This window comes from Acinonyx jubatus, chromosome B3 (assembly GCF_027475565.1).
Source record: "Acinonyx jubatus isolate Ajub_Pintada_27869175 chromosome B3, VMU_Ajub_asm_v1.0, whole genome shotgun sequence".
Lineage (NCBI taxonomy): Eukaryota > Metazoa > Chordata > Mammalia > Carnivora > Felidae > Acinonyx > Acinonyx jubatus.
The window spans coordinates 94,216,768-94,229,423 of NC_069386.1; positions in this window are offsets into that span (position 1 = coordinate 94,216,768).

Below are 12,656 nucleotides of genomic sequence, written 5' to 3' on the forward strand. Positions count from 1 at the left end.
ATTTGACATTTTGCCCATACCATGCTAGGGAAAGGCAGATAAGAATATAATGGGCTTCCTTGCTCTAACTGCATCTCCTCTAAAGAATGGAAAAGAAGATCTGATATATTTTAGTTATAAGCATTTTATTTATTTCTTTATTCAAAAATCTCAGCAGGATCATACTAGTCCAGAATAAAGCATTCCCATCAATACTTATGACACTGAATAGAGTGGAGATGTAATATAGTACAATAAATAGTAAGTTAAGGAAGAGATTGTCTTTGTTACTATTCTTTCCTTCAAAGCAATTTTGGTTCTTTTCCAAATGTGTCATCAGCTGAACATATTTCATATGCATAAATAGAAGCTGTTGACCTCCCTGACCCTAAGAATGTTCATTCGCTATCTAATCAAAACTCTCTTGATGCAATTTATTTTATTTGCTTCTCACTATTTACAATTTGTTCTTACTGTATGGTGGCTCAAATAAGACCCACTCTTGTAAAAATGCATATACTATTGAAACTCTGTTTGCAAAATAATCAGGCAATATTAATTTTTGGAAACATTCATTTAATTTATGTGGTTCAACCAATTATGGGGACTGTATGCCATGAAACTTTTGAAGTTCACATTATCCTTAAAATTATCTTTATTTTAAATATAATACATTATTGTAGTAAATATAAAACATACAATTCAGCTAATTATAGGGCTTAATTTATGTCCTTTTATGCCATTCTCTTTATTCATACAAGTTTTCTCAAGCCATATACACTTATATGGGAATGCTGTTTGTGGATTTTTCTCAAAATTGAATTATACTACAAATATTACCTGAATACTACCTTTTTTAATATCTTGTAATACTTTTTCATGAATATTCTTACAGGTTAGTAGATAAAGGTATAGTGTGTTGTTTCTAATTTCTCATGCATGTGACAGGTATATAGAGTATTGCATATGTGGATGAATGTGTTTGTGTTTTTTTTTTAACTTTTAAAATGGCTCCCTGCTTCTCTCCTTATTGGTCCTCCTTTAAGCGAATGAACGTGAGTTGACAATTCAGTATATAATCTTTGGTACATTTAAACATATATCTACACACATAGATACAAGCACACATTTCTGTTCTTTTAAAAATAATTTTTTGATGTTTATTTATTTTTATTTACTTATTGAGAGAGAGAGAGACAGAGAGACAGAGAGAGAGAGAATGTGAGCAGGAGAAGGGTAGAGAGAGAGAGAGGGAGACACAGAATTTGAAGCAGGCTCCAGGCTCTGACCTGTCAGCACAGAGCCCAACGTAGGGCCGGAACTCATGAACTGTGAGATCATGACCTGAGCCGAAGTCAGAGGCTTAACTGACTGATCCACCCAGGCACCCCAACACATTTCTATTCTTTACTGCACAATACCTTATATAAAACAATCTAAGCCCTTTTAATGGGTGTAATTTATATCGGTTAGTTCCACAATAAGGCTAACACATTTCAAGTATAACTTCTTATAATAAGATTAAGGAGCTAACACTACATTTTCTTGAATCCTTTGTAGCTAGTGTTCTGAAAATGGGAGAGAAGTTGCATATAAACCAAGCATCTTGCTGGCATGTTTCAGGGCAGAGACAGTGATCTTTTGGAATCTGCAGCTTTGACAACACCGTCCTGATCCCTCAAGTTCTTGATCGTGGCTCTCTGGTTTTCCTGGTTGAATTGCATAATTTTGGGAATCAATGATGTGCTGGAGCCCTCCCACATCAGCTGATTAGGGCTTAATGTGCCTATTTCTTCTCTGCTTTGTCATGTTGGTAGACTGAAATCGGCCATGGTAAGAGTCTTTGTGCTGCTACCAGCATTGAGCAAGTTACATACGGAAATTACTAGGCTCAGAGTTTTGATTTCTTAGCTTACTGTGGTCACAGAGCAAGGAGTTTTTGTTTCGTTTTGTTCTGTTTTGTTTTTAATTACCCTGAATGAAACTCGTCACTGGAACTAAAATCAAAAGGAGAGTTTGATTCATCCACACATGAAGTTTAATTTACAGCTTCTTCTATTTCCTTATGTGAAAAAAAAAGAGAGAGAGAGAAATAAATAAGAAATATTGGAACCCACAGAATTGATATCATGACACTTGGAAAAACTGAGACAATTCTAGATACCTCATATTCTATGATTCCCCTGAGCCCCCATTAGTGACAGAAGTACCCCTTCCTCACCTGTCTGAGGATGTTAATCCTTTCCTGCTGGAATATCATGTAAAAACCACACCTAAGTCTGTAACCTTGCAAGAAGCTAAAAACGTTTTATATGTTCCACTGCTAACACCTACCATTACCTTCAAATCTATAACTGGAGTTAGAAGCTTGCATGCTCTAGGAACAAACTACGAGGCATACTCACTTGGAAGCAGGAAAACTGAGGTTTTGCTAATTTAAATCATTTTGAACCTGAAGAACATGTATAAAAATTTACTATTTACTAGATAAAAGAGGATGGACAATGTACTGATTTAGACTAAATCTATTAATATAAATAATTGAATTATAATAACTGAATTTATAAATATTTATTGATACTTATTAATACCCAAGATTCTGAATTAACCTGGCTGGTAATATGGGCCTCAGTATTTGCTTTGTCCATTAGTCAAATCTATACTTATGGTGGTATAAGATGAACAAATTTGAGATTAAAAAATAATTTGGTTTTGTTTTAGTGTAGAACACAAATATGTTTCCATTAAAATCCAAGTACCAAAGTTATTGATTCCCTCAGGCCACAGAATGGGAGTGAAGATGAAATTTGGGATGGCTGGAGGCTCTATGTGACGGTATTATTATTTTCTATTTGTACTACCATGATGTATTAGAGAGGTTATGAAGTGCAAACTAAAGAATGGATTTACATGGGAGTGTAAATCCACACTTAGCTCTATTCACTGGAAAACTCAGATGAAAAATGTTGTTACTAAACCCTTGATAATACACTAGAGAAGAAAGTACAGACATGCTTGAAAGGATCTTCAGCACCATGAAAAGAGCATTCATCCTCTATCGTCTGGGAGTAAAGATGGGAGATGCTGCCATCACAATCGATTTACTGATTTCAATTTGGACAAAAGATGCAGTGCAGGAAATGATCAACTCTTAATATCTTAAGATCCCTCTGAGTGAAGGGGAGGCCAGTTACCCTTGACATATGGCCTTAATGACAACATATCTGCATTCCGTCAATGTTCTTACTCATCTTCAAAGGGAGCTGTGGTCTTTATCAGAGTAACTGTGCAATGATGTGAGAGAAATAAACAAAATTTAGGGAATGATTAGAGAGATTGTGAATACCATGGTGATGTATTCATCAGAAAGAGGGCTTATGGAATTTAAGTAATAAGTATAGATTTAACCCAACCTTTCCTCACATTGGCTTCAGTGGTGTAGATGAGACTATGAATGCATCCTGTTCATCCTGTTACTGAGTTTTTCCCTCAGTAAATAGCATAATGCATATATATTTACAATAAATGGCAGAGTATTCACCCTGTCTTCCTGAACCATGGAATAAGGACCATCAGGATAGGAAGACTCAAGTGGAAATTCCTGGATCATTTCCTTCGTATCATAATAATCGTTCAGAAGATATATCATGTTCTGTTAGAGAATCAGAGATTGAGATAACCACTAAAGCATCGCAACATGCAAGTGTAGTGATATTTATCATATTTATATTTAAGTACCATATTTACACTTAAAGCAGACAGATGTTTCTTAGAAAATAATACTGACTGTTGAAAACTTAATCATGTAGTGAATCCAATTTCATCTGTATTTCACATGTGTTATCCTCATTGGAGCAAACCAACACATTCAGGTTGTCAGTTTCCCAGGCACCAGAAGGAAGTCTCTCTGCTTCCCAGTCTCCTCTGGGCTGAAGGAGACTCAACCAACTTATTTGGGTCTTCCTCAGATAGAAAGAAAAAGTGGACTCGGTCAATGAAAATAGTCTTTATTTTCCCCAGATATTTCCCAGGGCTGAGTTCTTCATAGCATCCACCATATTCTACTCCTAATCACCACACCCCTGACATAAAGCCCAAAATTCCTTTATAACACCTCCCAGGAACTTGTCTAGCCCCCAGGAGGAAAGGTCTTGCATATAGTAATTTATAGGCATAAACGCTCTTTTACCTAGAATGGGTGAATATGTTGGATTGGATATGTGATTGGAGGGAGGAAATTTTCTTTTGATTCCATACTGCCAGAGTCTACGTGGTATAATAGACTCTTTTCAGTCTTTGTCGTGGGTTCCTGGAAGGAAGCTCAAACCTTTGGACTTACCCTGGGTGACAGGAGTACCTCAGTTATTCATTGTAGGCCCTAAGAATTTATGCTATGGGGTTACTCTTGGTTGGCTTTTGATAGTTATGCCAAAGAGATGACTCAGGATGGGGTCAAGTCATGCCACAAAAACCAACCATGTGAATGGAAGGTTGAGACTTTGAGCTATGTGATATCAGTCTGACCTCCCCAACTCTGGGCAGGGAGAGTGTGGGCTAGAATTTGAGTTCGAACACCAGGTCAGTGATTCAGTCAGTCTTACCTGGATAATGGAACCTCACTGCAAATTCAGGACTCTGAAGCTTGGTGGAACTTCCTGAGGGTAAACACAACAATGTGCCAAGAGGGTCCTATTCCCTGATTGCACAGGGAAAGAACATGGAAGCTCTATATTCAGGACCCTCCTAGACCTGCTTTTTGTGTCTCTCCATTTGGCTAGTCCTGATTTGCTTCCTTTATGATAAAACTGTAATCATAATATAAGCACTTTCCTGCATTCTGGAGTTGTTCTAATGAATTATAGAACCTGAGAGGTTGTGGGAAATTCTGGGATTTGTTACCAGTTAGTCTGAAGTACATGTAGCTTGCATCTAACATCTGGAGTGAGAGAAGTCTAATTGGAAACCTTTCTCTTTAACCTGTAGAGTCTGATATTAATCCTTGCTGATTAGTGTCTGAATTGAACTTCCCTGCAGTATTTTATCCTCCCATATGAGGTTTTAACCAAATAAGAAGTAAATGGTTTTCCCTGCTTGATGCAGAAAATATTTGTGCTGTGACTAATGTAATGTCAAGTATCAGCTTGTCAAGTTATCTTCATGCTATTTAACTTAGCTGGTTCTCCTGCCATTCAGTGAGATTAAGAGTTTAATTTTGTACACAATTTGAGTTTTATGATATTCTAATGGTCACATACTATAAGTGAGCTAGAAAAACACCTTGTAGATACATTACCATCATGATTGCTTTTGTTTACCATTTTAATTCCAGTGACTAGCACAGGGCCTACCATATAGTATGTAAAGACTCAAATACTTATTTAATATTGAAAATTGGTAGAATAAGAAAGCTTTGTATCCTAAGACTATTCTATTCAAATTGACAAAAAGAAATCAGTTCAGAAAATATATGGTCTATTGATAAGGTATAACTAAAATCATCATTTACTTCATAGAAGTCATCTTCTCTTCCATGATTGATTTGCAAGGGACATGAGGTAGATAAATATCTATACTGTGAATCAGAGCTTCTCCACGAGGATGCCACAAATATGTTACAGTGTTGCCTCTCTTTAAGAATAACCATAGACCTCAGCAAATATCTACTGGTATCATCAGGAGCTTCACAGAGGGAGGCTCAAGAGGAATTTGCCACATACTTGCCTGTAGACAGCAAATACAAGGGGCAACAAACCAGTGCTCACCACTTTGATGCATGGCCAAGGAGGTTCTATGAATTGTCACCTACCTCATCAACCAGCTGTAGATACTCTCTTGCTCCTGAGCAAGGAGTCTATACTGTTACCAGGGAGGCTATTCCACGTCCTAAAAACATGGAAAACATTGTGCACTATCTAAATGACTGCTGATGAGATCAAGGAGAGACCCGGGGGAAGGAGAACAGGCAGGTATTTGGAGGTACTACTCTACAAATACATGTGATTCCTTAAGTTAGGGCACTATTACTTTTAAATTTGATATAGAAGACTTTTATTGTGCTCAAAGTCTAATCAAACTACCAATATTTAACATTTCTGACTGAAGCATGAAAAGGAATGATGTATTTTTATGTATCATTTTTCCTTATATATGTGGATGGTGCCAAAAATTGGATTGCAATTTTTTTTTTACCATCTACTTAGGCAGAGTTTCTTGATGATAGTTACTAGTAAGAATCTGAAGATACAATCACTTAAAACTCTGGGTAGGCATTGAATATCACCACTTCAAGCATAAAACTAGATGTAAAAGTTTTATGTTTACGTTGATGGCCCATACTGAGTCATGCCCATAATATGTTTTATATTTTATTTTTAAAACATTATTTAATGTACACAAAGTGAAATTAATTTTAATGCCAAACCACATGCAGACAACTCTCATGGTTCAGTCCAGGGTTAAATTATCTTAGTCATTTTCTCCATGTGCCATAATATATAGGAGTTCAGGGAGTAATGCTGTAGGGGAACTGAAAACCTGGTTTATCAAGTAAGAGATAGTATAAATTTATGCATAATTAATTTGTTCCATTGTGTTACACAGCAGTAATTTACTTTCAAGACGTGTATCAAAAATCCCTTGATAAGTATTTATTAGATAAGATTTAGCAGTGATACACTCTTAAAATTATATGTATATATGTGTATGTGAAATTATATGTAAAATTATATGTGTATATGTGTGCATGAATATATATATATTTACTCACTAATTTTTATAAGATACTTTACAGCAAAGTAAAAATATTGTTAAGATTACATTTTAAAAAACATTAAAAGATCAACCAGAGGCATAGCTTAAGGGCAATAGCACTCAACTAACTGAGAAACTGAAAATGAATGCTTAACTATTGTATGTAGAAAGCAAATGAAAATTAACTTATTAATGGTTGCTCGTGCATAGCTTGGAGAGAAGGAATCCAAAATAATACTGGGAAAATATTAACCTACTTCACCTCAATTGATCATGAAAGATTTGGGCCAGCATAAGTCATGCCTTAGGACTTGTTTAACATGCAAGTTATAAAAATAAGGTGTTCTTATGTCTGATAATGCATTAATAAACTCTATATTTTTTCTCATTTTACAACTTGCTATAATACTCTGGTATTTATTAATCCTATAAAAATAAAAGTGATAATGGAAATAGTTATCCACATGATTCTAGAAAAGACGTGTGCGTGGGGATATGTGTGCATTTTTCTTTCTTTTTTTTTTTTTTTTTGAATGAGTATAGTAAAATTCTGCATAAAAAATTAGTAATATTTCTACTATCACGGCTTTATTTTACCAGTGCATAAAATCTTAGTAATGGAATAATAGAATCTGAGAACTGAAAGGAATCATCTATCTTAATTCCTTATATGGCTGAAGAAAGAAAGCAAGAAACAGGTTAGACTTTTTAACTTAGGTTAGACAGGTTATAACTTTTTGAGTCTTTAGTCTCTCTAATTTTTGTATAGCCTCCCTCGACATAACTGAAAATACCAGTGAGAACAGATCTCAACGTTTTCCAGTATACAAAAACAACAAAACAAGAGATAATATTTATTGAACTATCAACATATGCAAGAAACTGCTTGAGAAGCTTTTATATAAATTATCTCATTTAGTCCTAGCAACAATACTACATGTTGGAAATACCATCAGAAGAGGAAATGCAGTCATTGAAACGTTATGTGTGGTTACTGATTATGGAGCTATCAAGTAGTGGAGACAGAATTTGAACATATGTAGTTTAGTTTTCTAGATCCAATAGACTCTCTCACCACAATTCAAGCCCTTTCCATAAGCACAGTAGAGTATTAATAACATCATATTCCTCAGTTATAACTCTTTCTATTCCACTTAAGGAAGCATATATGAGTATTCATGAGCAAAAGTAAAGTTGTAAGAGTGTTTGCACGTGCACGCGCAAGTGTGTGTGTGTGTGTGTGTGTGTGTGTGTGTGTGTGTGTGTGAAAGAGGGAGAGAGAGAGAGAAAAAGGGAGGCAGAGAGGCAGATCCAAGATTTGACTTAAAATTTGGGTCTATTTATCAAAATCATTCCCAGTATCAGTTTAAAAGTGAAGAATGCATTTGATTAGAGCACATTGGTTATGCCTAAATATTTAAAGAACAGGATTTTAAGGACATTAATCCTTCTCAAGAGGTGATCTGGAACCTGAACTTTTGTGAAACCTGGGCTCTCCTCTCCTTTTTACTGATTAAAAACTTTTACCTTAGAGATCTAAAAGACTGGTTCCTTCTGTTTCTGTTCTCTTTTGTTATAACCAGAAGCCCAAGTTACCAAGATCATTCATATCAGAAGAACACTTACCATCATATTATTTATTATCTAATCTAATTCTGTTGCACTTTCCATTAGCCCACATCTTTCACTGTAACCTCTGAAGCTCATGGTCTCTCATCACTAAAGGCACCATGTGCCCTCAACTTCTTTTCTGAAAGTTTTCTTCACTGTTGGGTCAGCTGAACCCTGGATGTATGCTGAGTCTCTTCACCTCCTCTGAAGTGGAGGATTCATTGTCCCACATCCATTCACCTTAGGACCTAGTGGTGGAAAATGTGTCCTCCATTTACCCTGTTGCTGTTTACAAATCATCTGGTATTTTGGCATTGTACTTGAGAAATGCTTCCATAAAGGAGAATTTCAGACATTTGATAAATGTGACCATATCATAATTAAATGGGATCTCTTGGTTATGAGGCAGATGTTTCCAACCACACAGCATTAATTTAATCATAAAATATAACTCATACTTTTTCATACTGGTGTCTTTATACACAAAGTATTCTTGTTTCCTCTTCTGCTATGGTGGATAGCTCACATCATAACACAATAGGATCGATACAATGACAGCTAATATGGTAATACTATCTTATGCAGACATACCAACTCTTGGAGAGTGTTAGAGAACTATGTCACTGTAGAGAAAGAGCAATGCAACATAAAAGTAGGATTCTCAATTGTAAAACCCCCAAACCCCAAAATGATACTTTCCTTGTTTTATAATGCTAAAACAGAAGTTTCTAGAAAGTTTTTCTTTCCACATAGAATGAAAACTTTGGCAATTATAGAAGAAAACATTGTCTTAACTAAATAAAGTTCTAATGCTCCCAAAGAAATCAAATAGGTCAATCCAAAATGTTCTTCTAAGGACGGGCATTTTTTCATGTTCTCACTCTGTGCCATATTGTGTACACACACACATTCAATTATATGTACTCCATATGTATTTTATACATTATATTAATATACTTTTGTGTATATTATAAATGAATTATACATACATATTATGTGTATATGTATATATATACCTAATATGCATATATATGTGTGTATATATACACATATGCACATATATATACATATGCGTATATATATACATATGCACATATATATATATATATGTATTTTAGCTTTTGGCCACTTAATTCTACTTCCTTGTAGCCTACACAACTGGTAGAATAATAATTTCTATCATCATCTGCAATTGTTTCATCCCTAAAATCCTTTTCTAAAACTATTTTTCTTTCCATTTTTCCATTTCATTATATCAGTCTCATCTTCATTCCAATTTTACTTGTATACTTGTATCCCCTATACTCTACAAATGGGCTATTTTTCTTCCATAGCTACAAAACCCCCAGTGTACTATCAATTCAATTCAATGGCTATTTTGGTAATAACCTATTCTCCTAACTTGCTGGTCTTCCATTATTTTGCCAAGGAAAACTTTGTCCCTGAATAACTCAGGTTTTATCACTTCTACTTTTACACATAAATACCAAATGCATCTGGAGAAAATTACACATTATCTTTACTTGGTGTTATAAAAGTATGATTTCTAATGCCAAAAGGGAAAATAATAAAGAAAAGATGTAAAAACAAATAATCTTGCCTCTGGAAATGAGAAACCAAGTTAGTGTTCTCAGTTGCCCATTCATTTCTATGTGAAATAGGAGCCAAATTATCTTCTGCAAAAGTGGGAAGTGTGAGAAATGTCATAAACAGAAAATAGATATGGGAAAAATAAAAAAAATGTCTTTTTTATTGTAGAAAATAGAAATTATACTTGACGATTTTTGTCTCTATTTCCAACATATGTGTATGTTTGTATGTGTATGTGTGTTTTACTATATACCATATGCTGCTATTTTCTGAGAACACAGTAGAAAAGAAAGACACATGACATTTACCCTCAAGAAGCTTAGAATTTATGAGAAGAGATAGATATTTTTTCTTTAATTTCTTTAATGTTTTTTTAAACATTGGGAGAGAGAAAGAGAGCAGGGGAGGGGCAGAGAGAGAGAGAGAGAGACAGAGACAGAATCCGAAGCAGGCTCCAGGCTCTGAGTTGTCAGCACAGAGCTCGATGTGGGGTTCAAATCCACAAGCCAACCCACAAGCCTTGAGATCATGACCTGAGCCAAAGTCAGAGGCTTAACCAACTGAGCCACACAGGCGTCCCAAGAAGAGATAGATATTTTAAGGATAGGAATTATACAAATAATTATTCACTTATAGTTGTGATAAGTGCCTCAAAGTAAAGGCAGAATGTAGAGTGAATGCATGAAATATAGCTACTTGACATAACTTGGAGTGATTTCCTGAAAACTGAAGAGAAAACGCTGCCAGTTGTTAAAAAGAAAACATTATGGAGTAGGAGAAAATAATATTTCAGCAATAAAGTCTAGCATGTAAGAAGGCAATGAAATAGAAAGGAGTTTGTCTGCAAATAACATAAACAAACAGAAAAGTCTCATGAGGATAGTAAGCAAGAAGAAGATTGTTTTGTGATGAGACTGGGATGCTTGCTTGTCAGGAGGCATGTTTTGAAAATATGTTTAGACCTTTTAAGAATTTGGAAGGTGTAATGAGAAGGCATTTAAGGGCTACAAATAAGTGAGTGTGATGGAAATATCTACATGTTAGCAATTTAATCTAGTTGCTCTATGGATAATTCTTGGTATGGAGAAGACAGCATCATATAAGTAGATCTATAGTAGCTTACTGCAATACTCCAAATAAAAAGTGATGATGGATTCCATGGAGAAAATGTGGGTAAATATGGTCTTTCTTTTTCCCCTGTTGTGTCAGGATGTAATGCCTGAAAAAGTTGTAGTTACCTTACAACCAGCCTGTGGGGGTAAGGTGGGGGGATGCCATGCCACTGCAGGCAGAGGAAGATATGGAAAGAACCAGGTTCTTTGATAACAGATCACTGAATCCTTGAAACAAGCCTGAAGTCAAACTAGGATGTCCTGTTATGAGACCTGAGGCTTAGAGAAAAGATTTCTATGACAGAGAAGGGACTGTAGTAAAAGCTGTCCAAGTAATTTCTTAGAGAATGAGATTTCTTCAGGACTAGAGATTCTTTTCTTGAGTTAGAAAAAGGCCTTGAGGGGTTTAAGCAATGCCTTGAAAGTTTAAAGAATAAGAGACACTTTCCAGAGAGTGAGATGCTTTGATTAATGATTTTGTGGGTGACAAGTTTTGAACACTGATAAGAAGCCAAGCTCTAAGAAAGGATAGCTTCACTGAGGACAAAGTGGTCAAAGGAATGAGAGCTTTGAATTGAATAGATCATCAGTGTGAAATTTGTACACTTCTAGGATGATAGCAGAAAGATTGTGGTAGGAAGGAAGAGAATGTGAGTTCAGGATGGAAGTTTAAATAATGAAGAAAAGTGACAAGGAACGAAATAAATGACAGAAATAAGAAGGAGAATGTAATTGTATAACCATGAGTCTCGATGGAGCAGGGGGAGGGACAGTAATATAATTGGAATGACATTGGGAACAAGACCTTGATGTATATGAGATGTGAAAGAATGTACTGCTTACGCTTGAGAACCCAAAGTAAATGGCGTTAGTGAAAGCTAGTTGACATTTGAGGTTCAGAGTAAGAAATAAAATTCAGAGGTAGAGCATGAAGGGGAGTTTAAAAAAAATTTGCAGCAAAAATTCTGCAAGACACAAGAGAAGATTTAGCTGGAATGGGGAGGTTACAAAAATCGGATACAAAGCAAGAAAACCCAAGTCATTCTAAGGATTATAGTAGACTAGAATATAAAAAAATAGGGAAGGGTGTTACTACATTACTCATTGACTCATGATAGACGCATTAGAATTGTGGCAGATTTCTTCTTGATGATGTCTTGGAGGGTTTGGTTTATGATAAATTGTCTGCATTCTGAGAAAAAAGTCCTGCCGTTTGTTATGGAGCAAGGTATCATTTTCTTCTGCAGGAGTTGGCATCTACAAGGGCTCCGTAACTGTGAGGGGCTGAGAAAATATATGTTTTGTTGGTTCCTGGAGAAAATGAAACGTCTCCAAGAATACTAGCCTTAGATTTCAAAAGAAATTAAAATGAGATTGTCAGTACATTACGGTTAAAAGTCTGTATACTAAATATTATCAGTCTGATTAACAAACCATTCTGTATCAGCATAGAATTTTTTAATCCTATCTTCGTGTCTGCTGTCAGAGGACTCAGGCTAACAGTACCAACTTCCAGTAGCAGGATTAGACAAAAAAACAAACAAACAAACAAAAACATCATAGATCCTAAAGTTGATGCCATGGACATCATGCCAATAAATTTTAAAATTTAAG